The 14,097-nt window shown below is 42.5% G+C and overlaps 13 non-coding genes across 13 annotated transcripts; all 13 read left to right on the forward strand.

Moving 5' to 3' along the window:
• The first annotated feature begins 383 nt into the window (after positions 1-383).
• On the forward strand, positions 384-502 carry LOC148336369 (5S ribosomal RNA). Its single transcript, XR_015843451.1, has one exon. It is a non-coding gene; the product is annotated as a 5S ribosomal RNA (ribosomal RNA).
• Positions 503-1,511: 1,009 nt separating this feature from the next.
• On the forward strand, positions 1,512-1,630 carry LOC148336370 (5S ribosomal RNA). The gene has a single exon (XR_015843787.1). It is a non-coding gene; the product is annotated as a 5S ribosomal RNA (ribosomal RNA).
• Positions 1,631-2,639: 1,009 nt separating this feature from the next.
• LOC148336371 (5S ribosomal RNA) lies at positions 2,640-2,758 on the forward strand. Its single transcript, XR_015843452.1, has one exon. It is a non-coding gene; the product is annotated as a 5S ribosomal RNA (ribosomal RNA).
• A 1,009-nt stretch (positions 2,759-3,767) lies between these two features.
• Positions 3,768-3,886, forward strand: LOC148336372 (5S ribosomal RNA). Its single transcript, XR_015843789.1, has one exon. It is a non-coding gene; the product is annotated as a 5S ribosomal RNA (ribosomal RNA).
• Positions 3,887-4,899: 1,013 nt separating this feature from the next.
• LOC148336373 (5S ribosomal RNA) lies at positions 4,900-5,018 on the forward strand. The gene has a single exon (XR_015843790.1). It is a non-coding gene; the product is annotated as a 5S ribosomal RNA (ribosomal RNA).
• Positions 5,019-6,027: 1,009 nt separating this feature from the next.
• LOC148336374 (5S ribosomal RNA) lies at positions 6,028-6,146 on the forward strand. Its single transcript, XR_015843791.1, has one exon. It is a non-coding gene; the product is annotated as a 5S ribosomal RNA (ribosomal RNA).
• A 1,009-nt stretch (positions 6,147-7,155) lies between these two features.
• Positions 7,156-7,274, forward strand: LOC148336375 (5S ribosomal RNA). The gene has a single exon (XR_015843792.1). It is a non-coding gene; the product is annotated as a 5S ribosomal RNA (ribosomal RNA).
• A 1,009-nt stretch (positions 7,275-8,283) lies between these two features.
• LOC148336376 (5S ribosomal RNA) lies at positions 8,284-8,402 on the forward strand. The gene has a single exon (XR_015843793.1). It is a non-coding gene; the product is annotated as a 5S ribosomal RNA (ribosomal RNA).
• A 1,013-nt stretch (positions 8,403-9,415) lies between these two features.
• Positions 9,416-9,534, forward strand: LOC148336377 (5S ribosomal RNA). Its single transcript, XR_015843794.1, has one exon. It is a non-coding gene; the product is annotated as a 5S ribosomal RNA (ribosomal RNA).
• A 1,013-nt stretch (positions 9,535-10,547) lies between these two features.
• LOC148336378 (5S ribosomal RNA) lies at positions 10,548-10,666 on the forward strand. The gene has a single exon (XR_015843795.1). It is a non-coding gene; the product is annotated as a 5S ribosomal RNA (ribosomal RNA).
• Positions 10,667-11,675: 1,009 nt separating this feature from the next.
• LOC148336379 (5S ribosomal RNA) lies at positions 11,676-11,794 on the forward strand. Its single transcript, XR_015843474.1, has one exon. It is a non-coding gene; the product is annotated as a 5S ribosomal RNA (ribosomal RNA).
• Positions 11,795-12,803: 1,009 nt separating this feature from the next.
• LOC148336380 (5S ribosomal RNA) lies at positions 12,804-12,922 on the forward strand. Its single transcript, XR_015843796.1, has one exon. It is a non-coding gene; the product is annotated as a 5S ribosomal RNA (ribosomal RNA).
• A 1,009-nt stretch (positions 12,923-13,931) lies between these two features.
• On the forward strand, positions 13,932-14,050 carry LOC148336381 (5S ribosomal RNA). The gene has a single exon (XR_015843439.1). It is a non-coding gene; the product is annotated as a 5S ribosomal RNA (ribosomal RNA).
• The last annotated feature ends 47 nt before the right edge of the window (positions 14,051-14,097 follow it).

Here is a 14,097-nt window from a genome sequence, read left to right on the forward strand (position 1 = left end):
GTGGTCCGAATGTGTAGCTACGGAGCCACACACGTCTCCTGACACGCATTTGCAAATCAGCACACGCATTTGCGAGTCGTCCGCGGCAGGACTGTAGCAAACGTCACCTGTAAGAACACAGCCAATCAAAAGGTCCCGTTTTTACAGGTCGCCCATCTACGGATTTTTGTCCGCATTTAACCATGTGTATGTGCCAACAAATCATTGTACACATTTGCTGATATTTGTCATATATCTGTGACTTCAATCATGCATTGTAGATTGTTGTGACACATTTGTGACTGTGGTTATAGTTTCAGATTCTAGTTACGTATTTTTGGATTGAAGTATTTGCCACAATAAAGACCACATGTATAAAATGCAAAATTTTGGAGGGAATTCTCGCTTACGGCCATACTACCCTGAGAACGCCCGATCTCGTCCGATCTCGGAAGCTAAGCAGGGTCGGTCCTGGTTAGTACTTGGATGGGAGACCGCCTGGGAATACCAGGTGCTGTAAGCTTTTGCACCGCAAAAAATAAATAAATAAAAATAACTTTGACAAATGTAAGCAAGTATGCGAGCTGCTTTTTTATAAATTTCCACATATTCGCCTGACAGGCTGAGAGCACAAAATGCCAACATTCAGCGTCCTCTGCCTTTGGGTGTTGCTACAGTCTCGCCGTGGACGACTCGCAAATGCGTGTGGCAATTTGCAAATGCGTGTCTGGAGACTTGACTGTGGCTCCGGAGCCACACATTGACCAAAAGGGTACCCTCGGAGTCTACAGGTGTAGCAGACATATGACCCGATGCAGTCCGGTTGGGTTGGTGCAGTGAGTGTTTACTAAATAAAAAGTTAATGAATCAATTTTAAAAAATGGTGTTTACTGAATGCAATAAAGGGAAGTATAGTTAATGTCGCAATTAGCAGGTGTGGAGAAGCTTCATTCATTTTTTTTAGCTTCACTGGTTATATCATTGGTTCTTATTTTATTAGTTCCACTTTATTCTTCCATTTATTCCAATTTAATTTAAATAATGTCAAATAAATGGTACATGACCATGGGTGGATAGCAGTGAACGCCCCCCCAAGTTATTGGTGTATATATTGGTGGTACGGGGCTGGTATAATATTAGTGCCCCCATGTGGTCCGAATGTGTAGCTACGGAGCCACACACGTCTCCTGACACGCATTTGCAAATCAGCACACGCATTTGCGAGTCGTCCGCGGCAGGACTGTAGCAAACGTCACCTGTAAGAACACAGCCAATCAAAAGGTCCCGTTTTTACAGGTCGCCCATCTACGGATTTTTGTCCGCATTTAACCATGTGTATGTGCCAACAAATCATTGTACACATTTGCTGATATTTGTCATATATCTGTGACTTCAATCATGCATTGTAGATTGTTGTGACACATTTGTGACTGTGGTTATAGTTTCAGATTCTTGTTACGTATTTTTGGATTGAAGTATTTGCCACAATAAAGACCACATGTATAAAATGCAAAATTTTGGAGGGAATTCTCGCTTACGGCCATACTACCCTGAGAACGCCCGATCTCGTCCGATCTCGGAAGCTAAGCAGGGTCGGGCCTGGTTAGTACTTGGATGGGAGACCGCCTGGGAATACCAGGTGCTGTAAGCTTTTGCACCGCAAAAAATAAATAAATAAAAATAACTTTGACAAATGTAAGCAAGTATGCGAGCTGCTTTTTTATAAATTTCCACATATTCGCCTGACAGGCTGAGAGCACAAAATGCCAACATTCAGCGTCCTCTGCCTTTGGGTGTTGCTACAGTCTCGCCGTGGACGACTCGCAAATGCGTGTGGCAATTTGCAAATGCGTGTCTGGAGACTTGACTGTGGCTCCGGAGCCACACATTGACCAAAAGGGTACCCTCGGAGTCTACAGGTGTAGCAGACATATGACCCGATGCAGTCCGGTTGGGTTGGTGCAGTGAGTGTTTACTAAATAAAAAGTTAATGAATCAATTTTAAAAAATGGTGTTTACTGAATGCAATAAAGGGAAGTATAGTTAATGTGGCAATTAGCAGGTGTGGAGAAGCTTCATTCATTTTTTTTAGCTTCACTGGTTATATCATTGGTTCTTATTTTATTAGTTCCACTTTATTCTTCCATTTATTCCAATTTAATTTAAATAATGTCAAATAAATGGTACATGACCATGGGTGGATAGCAGTGAACGCCCCCCCAAGTTATTGGTGTATATATTGGTGGTACGGGGCTGGTATAATATTAGTGCCCCCATGTGGTCCGAATGTGTAGCTACGGAGCCACACACGTCTCCTGACACGCATTTGCAAATCAGCACACGCATTTGCGAGTCGTCCGCGGCAGGACTGTAGCAAACGTCACCTGTAAGAACACAGCCAATCAAAAGGTCCCGTTTTTACAGGTCGCCCATCTACGGATTTTTGTCCGCATTTAACCATGTGTATGTGCCAACAAATCATTGTACACATTTGCTGATATTTGTCATATATCTGTGACTTCAATCATGCATTGTAGATTGTTGTGACACATTTGTGACTGTGGTTATAGTTTCAGATTCTAGTTACGTATTTTTGGATTGAAGTATTTGCCACAATAAAGACCACATGTATAAAATGCAAAATTTTGGAGGGAATTCTCGCTTACGGCCATACTACCCTGAGAACGCCCGATCTCGTCCGATCTCGGAAGCTAAGCAGGGTCGGTCCTGGTTAGTACTTGGATGGGAGACCGCCTGGGAATACCAGGTGCTGTAAGCTTTTGCACCGCAAAAAATAAATAAATAAAAATAACTTTGACAAATGTAAGCAAGTATGCGAGCTGCTTTTTTATAAATTTCCACATATTCGCCTGACAGGCTGAGAGCACAAAATGCCAACATTCAGCGTCCTCTGCCTTTGGGTGTTGCTACAGTCTCGCCGTGGACGACTCGCAAATGCGTGTGGCAATTTGCAAATGCGTGTCTGGAGACTTGACTGTGGCTCCGGAGCCACACATTGACCAAAAGGGTACCCTCGGAGTCTACAGGTGTAGCAGACATATGACCCGATGCAGTCCGGTTGGGTTGGTGCAGTGAGTGTTTACTAAATAAAAAGTTAATGAATCAATTTTAAAAAATGGTGTTTACTGAATGCAATAAAGGGAAGTATAGTTAATGTCGCAATTAGCAGGTGTGGAGAAGCTTCATTCATTTTTTTTAGCTTCACTGGTTATATCATTGGTTCTTATTTTATTAGTTCCACTTTATTCTTCCATTTATTCCAATTTAATTTAAATAATGTCAAATAAATGGTACATGACCATGGGTGGATAGCAGTGAACGCCCCCCCAAGTTATTGGTGTATATATTGGTGGTACGGGGCTGGTATAATATTAGTGCCCCCATGTGGTCCGAATGTGTAGCTACGGAGCCACACAAGTCTCCTGACACGCATTTGCAAATCAGCACACGCATTTGCGAGTCGTCCGCGGCAGGACTGTAGCAAACGTCACCTGTAAGAACACAGCCAATCAAAAGGTCCCGTTTTTACAGGTCGCCCATCTACGGATTTTTGTCCGCATTTAACCATGTGTATGTGCCAACAAATCATTGTACACATTTGCTGATATTTGTCATATATCTGTGACTTCAATCATGCATTGTAGATTGTTGTGACACATTTGTGACTGTGGTTATAGTTTCAGATTCTTGTTACGTATTTTTGGATTGAAGTATTTGCCACAATAAAGACCACATGTATAAAATGCAAAATTTTGGAGGGAATTCTCGCTTACGGCCATACTACCCTGAGAACGCCCGATCTCGTCCGATCTCGGAAGCTAAGCAGGGTCGGGCCTGGTTAGTACTTGGATGGGAGACCGCCTGGGAATACCAGGTGCTGTAAGCTTTTGCACCGCAAAAAATAAATAAATAAATAAAAATAACTTTGACAAATGTAAGCAAGTATGCGAGCTGCTTTTTTATAAATTTCCACATATTCGCCTGACAGGCTGAGAGCACAAAATGCCAACATTCAGCGTCCTCTGCCTTTGGGTGTTGCTACAGTCTCGCCGTGGACGACTCGCAAATGCGTGTGGCAATTTGCAAATGCGTGTCTGGAGACTTGACTGTGGCTCCGGAGCCACACATTGACCAAAAGGGTACCCTCGGAGTCTACAGGTGTAGCAGACATATGACCCGATGCAGTCCGGTTGGGTTGGTGCAGTGAGTGTTTACTAAATAAAAAGTTAATGAATCAATTTTAAAAAATGGTGTTTACTGAATGCAATAAAGGGAAGTATAGTTAATGTGGCAATTAGCAGGTGTGGAGAAGCTTCATTCATTTTTTTTAGCTTCACTGGTTATATCATTGGTTCTTATTTTATTAGTTCCACTTTATTCTTCCATTTATTCCAATTTAATTTAAATAATGTCAAATAAATGGTACATGACCATGGGTGGATAGCAGTGAACGCCCCCCCAAGTTATTGGTGTATATATTGGTGGTACGGGGCTGGTATAATATTAGTGCCCCCATGTGGTCCGAATGTGTAGCTACGGAGCCACACACGTCTCCTGACACGCATTTGCAAATCAGCACACGCATTTGCGAGTCGTCCGCGGCAGGACTGTAGCAAACGTCACCTGTAAGAACACAGCCAATCAAAAGGTCCCGTTTTTACAGGTCGCCCATCTACGGATTTTTGTCCGCATTTAACCATGTGTATGTGCCAACAAATCATTGTACACATTTGCTGATATTTGTCATATATCTGTGACTTCAATCATGCATTGTAGATTGTTGTGACACATTTGTGACTGTGGTTATAGTTTCAGATTCTTGTTACGTATTTTTGGATTGAAGTATTTGCCACAATAAAGACCACATGTATAAAATGCAAAATTTTGGAGCGAATTCTCGCTTACGGCCATACTACCCTGAGAACGCCCGATCTCGTCCGATCTCGGAAGCTAAGCAGGGTCGGGCCTGGTTAGTACTTGGATGGGAGACCGCCTGGGAATACCAGGTGCTGTAAGCTTTTGCACCGCAAAAAATAAATAAATAAAAATAACTTTGACAAATGTAAGCAAGTATGCGAGCTGCTTTTTTATAAATTTCCACATATTCGCCTGACAGGCTGAGAGCACAAAATGCCAACATTCGGCGTCCTCTGCCTTTGGGTGTTGCTACAGTCTCGCCGTGGACGACTCGCAAATGCGTGTGGCAATTTGCAAATGCGTGTCTGGAGACTTGACTGTGGCTCCGGAGCCACACATTGACCAAAAGGGTACCCTCGGAGTCTACAGGTGTAGCAGACATATGACCCGATGCAGTCCGGTTGGGTTGGTGCAGTGAGTGTTTACTAAATAAAAAGTTAATGAATCAATTTTAAAAAATGGTGTTTACTGAATGCAATAAAGGGAAGTATAGTTAATGTGGCAATTAGCAGGTGTGGAGAAGCTTCATTCATTTTTTTTAGCTTCACTGGTTATATCATTGGTTCTTATTTTATTAGTTCCACTTTATTCTTCCATTTATTCCAATTTATTTTAAATAATGTCAAATAAATGGTACATGACCATGGGTGGATAGCAGTGAACGCCCCCCCAAGTTATTGGTGTATATATTGGTGGTACGGGGCTGGTATAATATTAGTGCCCCCATGTGGTCCGAATGTGTAGCTACGGAGCCACACACGTCTCTTGACACGCATTTGCAAATCAGCACACGCATTTGCGAGTCGTCCGCGGCAGGACTGTAGCAAACGTCACCTGTAAGAACACAGCCAATCAAAAGGTCCCGTTTTTACAGGTCGCCCATCTACGGATTTTTGTCCGCATTTAACCATGTGTATGTGCCAACAAATCATTGTACAAATTTGCTGATATTTGTCATATATCTGTGACTTCAATCATGCATTGTAGATTGTTGTGACACATTTGTGACTGTGGTTATAGTTTCAGATTCTAGTTACGTATTTTTGGATTGAAGTATTTGCCACAATAAAGACCACATGTATAAAATGCAAAATTTTGGAGGGAATTCTCGCTTACGGCCATACTACCCTGAGAACGCCCGATCTCGTCCGATCTCGGAAGCTAAGCAGGGTCGGGCCTGGTTAGTACTTGGATGGGAGACCGCCTGGGAATACCAGGTGCTGTAAGCTTTTGCACCGCAAAAAATAAATAAATAAAAATAACTTTGACAAATGTAAGCAAGTATGCGAGCTGCTTTTTTATAAATTTCCACATATTCGCCTGACAGGCTGAGAGCACAAAATGCCAACATTCAGCGTCCTCTGCCTTTGGGTGTTGCTACAGTCTCGCCGTGGACGACTCGCAAATGCGTGTGGCAATTTGCAAATGCGTGTCTGGAGACTTGACTGTGGCTCCGGAGCCACACATTGACCAAAATGGTACCCTCGGAGTCTACAGGTGTAGCAGACATATGACCCGATGCAGTCCGGTTGGGTTGGTGCAGTGAGTGTTTACTAAATAAAAAGTTAATGAATCAATTTTAAAAAATGGTGTTTACTGAATGCAATAAAGGGAAGTATAGTTAATGTCGCAATTAGCAGGTGTGGAGAAGCTTCATTCATTTTTTTTAGCTTCACTGGTTATATCATTGGTTCTTATTTTATTAGTTCCACTTTATTCTTCCATTTATTCCAATTTAATTTAAATAATGTCAAATAAATGGTACATGACCATGGGTGGATAGCAGTGAACGCCCCCCCAAGTTATTGGTGTATATATTGGTGGTACGGGGCTGGTATAATATTAGTGCCCCCATGTGGTCCGAATGTGTAGCTACGGAGCCACACACGTCTCCTGACACGCATTTGCAAATCAGCACACGCATTTGCGAGTCGTCCGCGGCAGGACTGTAGCAAACGTCACCTGTAAGAACACAGCCAATCAAAAGGTCCCGTTTTTACAGGTCGCCCATCTACGGATTTTTGTCCGCATTTAACCATGTGTATGTGCCAACAAATCATTGTACACATTTGCTGATATTTGTCATATATCTGTGACTTCAATCATGCATTGTAGATTGTTGTGACACATTTGTGACTGTGGTTATAGTTTCAGATTCTAGTTACGTATTTTTGGATTGAAGTATTTGCCACAATAAAGACCACATGTATAAAATGCAAAATTTTGGAGGGAATTCTCGCTTACGGCCATACTACCCTGAGAACGCCCGATCTCGTCCGATCTCGGAAGCTAAGCAGGGTCGGGCCTGGTTAGTACTTGGATGGGAGACCGCCTGGGAATACCAGGTGCTGTAAGCTTTTGCACCGCAAAAAATAAATAAATAAAAATAACTTTGACAAATGTAAGCAAGTATGCGAGCTGCTTTTTTATAAATTTCCACATATTCGCCTGACAGGCTGAGAGCACAAAATGCCAACATTCAGCGTCCTCTGCCTTTGGGTGTTGCTACAGTCTCGCCGTGGACGACTCGCAAATGCGTGTGGCAATTTGCAAATGCGTGTCTGGAGACTTGACTGTGGCTCCGGAGCCACACATTGACCAAAAGGGTACCCTCGGAGTCTACAGGTGTAGCAGACATATGACCCGATGCAGTCCGGTTGGGTTGGTGCAGTGAGTGTTTACTAAATAAAACGTTAATGAATCAATTTTAAAAAATGGTGTTTACTGAATGCAATAAAGGGAAGTATAGTTAATGTCGCAATTAGCAGGTGTGGAGAAGCTTCATTCATTTTTTTTAGCTTCACTGGTTATATCATTGGTTCTTATTTTATTAGTTCCACTTTATTCTTCCATTTATTCCAATTTAATTTAAATAATGTCAAATAAATGGTACATGACCATGGGTGGATAGCAGTGAACGCCCCCCCAAGTTATTGGTGTATATATTGGTGGTACGGGGCTGGTATAATATTAGTGCCCCCATGTGGTCCGAATGTGTAGCTACGGAGCCACACACGTCTCCTGACACGCATTTGCAAATCAGCACACGCATTTGCGAGTCGTCCGCGGCAGGACTGTAGCAAACGTCACCTGTAAGAACACAGCCAATCAAAAGGTCCCGTTTTTACAGGTCGCCCATCTACGGATTTTTGTCCGCATTTAACCATGTGTATGTGCCAACAAATCATTGTACACATTTGCTGATATTTGTCATATATCTGTGACTTCAATCATGCATTGTAGATTGTTGTGACACATTTGTGACTGTGGTTATAGTTTCAGATTCTTGTTACGTATTTTTGGATTGAAGTATTTGCCACAATAAAGACCACATGTATAAAATGCAAAATTTTGGAGGGAATTCTCGCTTACGGCCATACTACCCTGAGAACGCCCGATCTCGTCCGATCTCGGAAGCTAAGCAGGGTCGGGCCTGGTTAGTACTTGGATGGGAGACCGCCTGGGAATACCAGGTGCTGTAAGCTTTTGCACCGCAAAAAATAAATAAATAAATAAAAATAACTTTGACAAATGTAAGCAAGTATGCGAGCTGCTTTTTTATAAATTTCCACATATTCGCCTGACAGGCTGAGAGCACAAAATGCCAACATTCAGCGTCCTCTGCCTTTGGGTGTTGCTACAGTCTCGCCGTGGACGACTCGCAAATGCGTGTGGCAATTTGCAAATGCGTGTCTGGAGACTTGACTGTGGCTCCGGAGCCACACATTGACCAAAAGGGTACCCTCGGAGTCTACAGGTGTAGCAGACATATGACCCGATGCAGTCCGGTTGGGTTGGTGCAGTGAGTGTTTACTAAATAAAAAGTTAATGAATCAATTTTAAAAAATGGTGTTTACTGAATGCAATAAAGGGAAGTATAGTTAATGTGGCAATTAGCAGGTGTGGAGAAGCTTCATTCATTTTTTTTAGCTTCACTGGTTATATCATTGGTTCTTATTTTATTAGTTCCACTTTATTCTTCCATTTATTCCAATTTAATTTAAATAATGTCAAATAAATGGTACATGACCATGGGTGGATAGCAGTGAACGCCCCCCCAAGTTATTGGTGTATATATTGGTGGTACGGGGCTGGTATAATATTAGTGCCCCCATGTGGTCCGAATGTGTAGCTACGGAGCCACACACGTCTCCTGACACGCATTTGCAAATCAGCACACGCATTTGCGAGTCGTCCGCGGCAGGACTGTAGCAAACGTCACCTGTAAGAACACAGCCAATCAAAAGGTCCCGTTTTTACAGGTCGCCCATCTACGGATTTTTGTCCGCATTTAACCATGTGTATGTGCCAACAAATCATTGTACACATTTGCTGATATTTGTCATATATCTGTGACTTCAATCATGCATTGTAGATTGTTGTGACACATTTGTGACTGTGGTTATAGTTTCAGATTCTTGTTACGTATTTTTGGATTGAAGTATTTGCCACAATAAAGACCACATGTATAAAATGCAAAATTTTGGAGGGAATTCTCGCTTACGGCCATACTACCCTGAGAACGCCCGATCTCGTCCGATCTCGGAAGCTAAGCAGGGTCGGGCCTGGTTAGTACTTGGATGGGAGACCGCCTGGGAATACCAGGTGCTGTAAGCTTTTGCACCGCAAAAAATAAATAAATAAATAAAAATAACTTTGACAAATGTAAGCAAGTATGCGAGCTGCTTTTTTATAAATTTCCACATATTCGCCTGACAGGCTGAGAGCACAAAATGCCAACATTCAGCGTCCTCTGCCTTTGGGTGTTGCTACAGTCTCGCCGTGGACGACTCGCAAATGCGTGTGGCAATTTGCAAATGCGTGTCTGGAGACTTGACTGTGGCTCCGGAGCCACACATTGACCAAAAGGGTACCCTCGGAGTCTACAGGTGTAGCAGACATATGACCCGATGCAGTCCGGTTGGGTTGGTGCAGTGAGTGTTTACTAAATAAAAAGTTAATGAATCAATTTTAAAAAATGGTGTTTACTGAATGCAATAAAGGGAAGTATAGTTAATGTGGCAATTAGCAGGTGTGGAGAAGCTTCATTCATTTTTTTTAGCTTCACTGGTTATATCATTGGTTCTTATTTTATTAGTTCCACTTTATTCTTCCATTTATTCCAATTTAATTTAAATAATGTCAAATAAATGGTACATGACCATGGGTGGATAGCAGTGAACGCCCCCCCAAGTTATTGGTGTATATATTGGTGGTACGGGGCTGGTATAATATTAGTGCCCCCATGTGGTCCGAATGTGTAGCTACGGAGCCACACACGTCTCCTGACACGCATTTGCAAATCAGCACACGCATTTGCGAGTCGTCTGCGGCAGGACTGTAGCAAACGTCACCTGTAAGAACACAGCCAATCAAAAGGTCCCGTTTTTACAGGTCGCCCATCTACGGATTTTTGTCCGCATTTAACCATGTGTATGTGCCAACAAATCATTGTACACATTTGCTGATATTTGTCATATATCTGTGACTTCAATCATGCATTGTAGATTGTTGTGACACATTTGTGACTGTGGTTATAGTTTCAGATTCTTGTTACGTATTTTTGGATTGAAGTATTTGCCACAATAAAGACCACATGTATAAAATGCAAAATGTTGGAGGGAATTCTCGCTTACGGCCATACTACCCTGAGAACGCCCGATCTCGTCCGATCTCGGAAGCTAAGCAGGGTCGGGCCTGGTTAGTACTTGGATGGGAGACCGCCTGGGAATACCAGGTGCTGTAAGCTTTTGCACCGCAAAAAATAAATAAATAAAAATAACTTTGACAAATGTAAGCAAGTATGCGAGCTGCTTTTTTATAAATTTCCACATATTCGCCTGACAGGCTGAGAGCACAAAATGCCAACATTCGGCGTCCTCTGCCTTTGGGTGTTGCTACAGTCTCGCCGTGGACGACTCGCAAATGCGTGTGGCAATTTGCAAATGCGTGTCTGGAGACTTGACTGTGGCTCCGGAGCCACACATTGACCAAAAGGGTACCCTCGGAGTCTACAGGTGTAGCAGACATATGACCCGATGCAGTCCGGTTGGGTTGGTGCAGTGAGTGTTTACTAAATAAAAAGTTAATGAATCAATTTTAAAAAATGGTGTTTACTGAATGCAATAAAGGGAAGTATAGTTAATGTGGCAATTAGCAGGTGTGGAGAAGCTTCATTCATTTTTTTTAGCTTCACTGGTTATATCATTGGTTCTTATTTTATTAGTTCCACTTTATTCTTCCATTTATTCCAATTTAATTTAAATAATGTCAAATAAATGGTACATGACCATGGGTGGATAGCAGTGAACGCCCCCCCAAGTTATTGGTGTATATATTGGTGGTACGGGGCTGGTATAATATTAGTGCCCCCATGTGGTCCGAATGTGTAGCTACGGAGCCACACACGTCTCCTGACACGCATTTGCAAATCAGCACACGCATTTGCGAGTCGTCCGCGGCAGGACTGTAGCAAACGTCACCTGTAAGAACACAGCCAATCAAAAGGTCCCGTTTTTACAGGTCGCCCATCTACGGATTTTTGTCCGCATTTAACCATGTGTATGTGCCAACAAATCATTGTACACATTTGCTGATATTTGTCATATATCTGTGACTTCAATCATGCATTGTAGATTGTTGTGACACATTTGTGACTGTGGTTATAGTTTCAGATTCTAGTTACGTATTTTTGGATTGAAGTATTTGCCACAATAAAGACCACATGTATAAAATGCAAAATTTTGGAGGGAATTCTCGCTTACGGCCATACTACCCTGAGAACGCCCGATCTCGTCCGATCGCGGAAGCTAAGCAGGGTCGGGCCTGGTTAGTACTTGGATGGGAGACCGCCTGGGAATACCAGGTGCTGTAAGCTTTTGCACCGCAAAAAATAAATAAATAAAAATAACTTTGACGAATGTAAGCAAGTATGCGAGCTGCTTTTTTATAAATTTCCACATATTCGCCTGACAGGCTGAGAGCACAAAATGCCAACATTCAGCGTCCTCTGCCTTTGGGTGTTGCTACAGTCTCGCCGTGGACGACTCGCAAATGCGTGTGGCAATTTGCAAATGCGTGTCTGGAGACTTGACTGTGGCTCCGGAGCCACACATTGACCAAAATGGTACCCTCGGAGTCTACAGGTGTAGCAGACATATGACCCGATGCAGTCCGGTTGGGTTGGTGCAGTGAGTGTTTACTAAATAAAAAGTTAATGAATCAATTTTAAAAAATGGTGTTTACTGAATGCAATAAAGGGAAGTATAGTTAATGTCGCAATTAGCAGGTGTGGAGAAGCTTCATTCATTTTTTTTAGCTTCACTGGTTATATCATTGGTTCTTATTTTATTAGTTCCACTTTATTCTTCCATTTATTCCAATTTAATTTAAATAATGTCAAATAAATGGTACATGACCATGGGTGGATAGCAGTGAACGCCCCCCCAAGTTATTGGTGTATATATTGGTGGTACGGGGCTGGTATAATATTAGTGCCCCCATGTGGTCCGAATGTGTAGCTACGGAGCCACACACGTCTCCTGACACGCATTTGCAAATCAGCACACGCATTTGCGAGTCGTCCGCGGCAGGACTGTAGCAAACGTTACCTGTAAGAACACAGCCAATCAAAAGGTCCCGTTTTTACAGGTCGCCCATCTACGGATTTTTGTCCGCATTTAACCATGTGTATGTGCCAACAAATCATTGTACACATTTGCTGATATTTGTCATATATCTGTGACTTCAATCATGCATTGTAGATTGTTGTGACACATTTGTGACTGTGGTTATAGTTTCAGATTCTAGTTACGTATTTTTGGATTGAAGTATTTGCCACAATAAAGACCACATGTATAAAATGCAAAATTTTGGAGGGAATTCTCGCTTACGGCCATACTACCCTGAGAACGCCCGATCTCGTCCGATCTCGGAAGCTAAGCAGGGTCGGGCCTGGTTAGTACTTGGATGGGAGACCGCCTGGGAATACCAGGTGCTGTAAGCTTTTGCACCGCAAAAAATAAATAAATAAAAATAACTTTGACAAATGTAAGCAAGTATGCGAGCTGCTTTTTTATAAATTTCCACATATTCGCCTGACAGGCTGAGAGCACAAAATGCCAACATTCAGCGTCCTCTGCCTTTGGGTGTTGCTACAGTCTCGCCGTGGACGACTCGCAAATGCGTGTGGCAATTTGCAAATGCGTGTCTGGAGACTTGACTGTGGCTCCGGAGCCACACATTGACCAAAAGGGTACCCTCGGAGTCTACAGGTGTAGCAGACATATGACCCGATGCAGTCCGGTTGGGTTGGTGCAGTGAGTGTTTACTAAATAAAAAGTTAATGAATCAATTTTAAAAAATGGTGTTTACTGAATGCAATAAAGGGAAGTATAGTTAATGTCGCAATTAGCAGGTGTGGAGAAGCTTCATTCATTTTTTTTAGCTTCACTGGTTATATCATTGGTTCTTATTTTATTAGTTCCACTTTATTCTTCCATTTATTCCAATTTAATTTAAATAATGTCAAATAAATGGTACATGACCATGGGTGGATAGCAGTGAACGCCCCCCCAAGTTATTGGTGTATATATTGGTGGTACGGGGCTGGTATAATATTAGTGCCCCCATGTGGTCCGAATGTGTAGCTACGGAGCCACACACGTCTCCTGACACGCATTTGCAAATCAGCACACGCATTTGCGAGTCGTCCGCGGCAGGACTGTAGCAAACGTCACCTGTAAGAACACAGCCAATCAAAAGGTCCCGTTTTTACAGGTCGCCCATCTACGGATTTTTGTCCGCATTTAACCATGTGTATGTGCCAACAAATCATTGTACACATTTGCTGATATTTGTCATATATCTGTGACTTCAATCATGCATTGTAGATTGTTGTGACACATTTGTGACTGTGGTTATAGTTTCAGATTCTTGTTACGTATTTTTGGATTGAAGTATTTGCCACAATAAAGACCACATGTATAAAATGCAAAATTTTGGAGGGAATTCTCGCTTACGGCCATACTACCATGAGAACGCCCGATCTCGTCCGATCTCGGAAGCTAAGCAGGGTCGGGCCTGGTTAGTACTTGGATGGGAGACCGCCTGGGAATACCAGGTGCTGTAAGCTTTTGCACCGCAAAAAATAAATAAATAAAAATAACTTTGACAAATGTA

This window comes from Idiotropiscis lumnitzeri, chromosome 5 (assembly GCF_059441095.1).
Source record: "Idiotropiscis lumnitzeri isolate Australia: NSW breed Sydney's pygmy pipehorse chromosome 5, RoL_Ilum_1.0, whole genome shotgun sequence".
Classification (NCBI taxonomy): domain Eukaryota; kingdom Metazoa; phylum Chordata; class Actinopteri; order Syngnathiformes; family Syngnathidae; genus Idiotropiscis; species Idiotropiscis lumnitzeri.